Source organism: Myotis lucifugus, unplaced genomic scaffold (genome assembly GCF_000147115.1).
Source record: "Myotis lucifugus unplaced genomic scaffold, Myoluc2.0 scaffold_38, whole genome shotgun sequence".
Lineage (NCBI taxonomy): Eukaryota > Metazoa > Chordata > Mammalia > Chiroptera > Vespertilionidae > Myotis > Myotis lucifugus.
In genome coordinates, this window is record NW_005871086.1 from 63,545 (window position 1) to 64,667 (window position 1,123).

A 1,123-nucleotide genomic window follows, 5' to 3' on the forward strand; every position below is an offset into this window, starting at 1 on the left:
AATTTGCAAATTGTCCCCTCCACCTGGAGTTCAACCAGGGGGCAAGGCCGACCAGCCAACAGCCTACAGCCCCTCCCCCAAGCCAGCCCTGCCCTGGTCAGCTACCCTATCCTGATCAGGTGCGGGGCCAGCCTGCCAACTGCCCCAAGCCCCTCCCGTCAGCCAGCCCAGCCTGATCAGCCCGATCAAGGCAGGCCGGCTGGAACCCACCGATGCACGAATTCATGCACTGAGCCTCGAGTGTAAATATAAGAGTGAATACAATACAAGATCACTTATGAAACACCATTACCATTTAAACTATAAGGCATTAAGACAATGGGGTTAGACATAGAAGGAGGAAATATTAGAGGATGAGGATTTTGGATTGTGGAGCACTGATAAAACAAAGAAAGAGGGCAAGGAAGTGTGCAACTGTGCAACGTGATGGCAAAAAGCTTTTAGAATGGTGGTAAAGTTAAGGACAAGGTAGAAAATAGTAATTCACACTCTGCTTCTTCACAATGTTTTTCTAGCGCCACTAATTATTGATCATTTTATGAGTAAGCCTGGTGGGAGGCAGGTAAATCTGAAATGAGCTCTTCCATGCTAGAGTATTAATAAGATGGAAGAACACAAAGTTTGTCACATAGTAGGCACCTTAGAAAGTAAATGAGGGTACCTTAGCTCAGCTAACAAATATAAATTAAATTAACTCATTAAACAATATAAAAGACCATACGTAAAAAAGAGAAAAACAGAAAGATTTCATAGCCTTCGTTATTAAAAACAATGCCTTTAAAATAAAATATACTCAATAAATATTTATTGAACAAATTGATAGGGAAAATCTGACAATTTTACACTTTTACTGATTTTTGAGTCAGATGTTTCTGAATTTCCTTAGTCAATTCTTCTAGCTCAATCTGTCACCAATGGTAAGTTGTTTATTGTGGCTCTTCTTTATATCCAATAAACAATTTCAACCCAAATTTTCAAAGATATGGATGTTTTTGATGAATGATAACTCTACACATGTTCCATGAACCTAGAGAGGTATTTTCATAGGGTGTTTTCCCTCTAACCCTACCTACACCTGTGCTGCCACAGCCCTTGTCGCTTCCTGTCTGTGATTACAATTCCC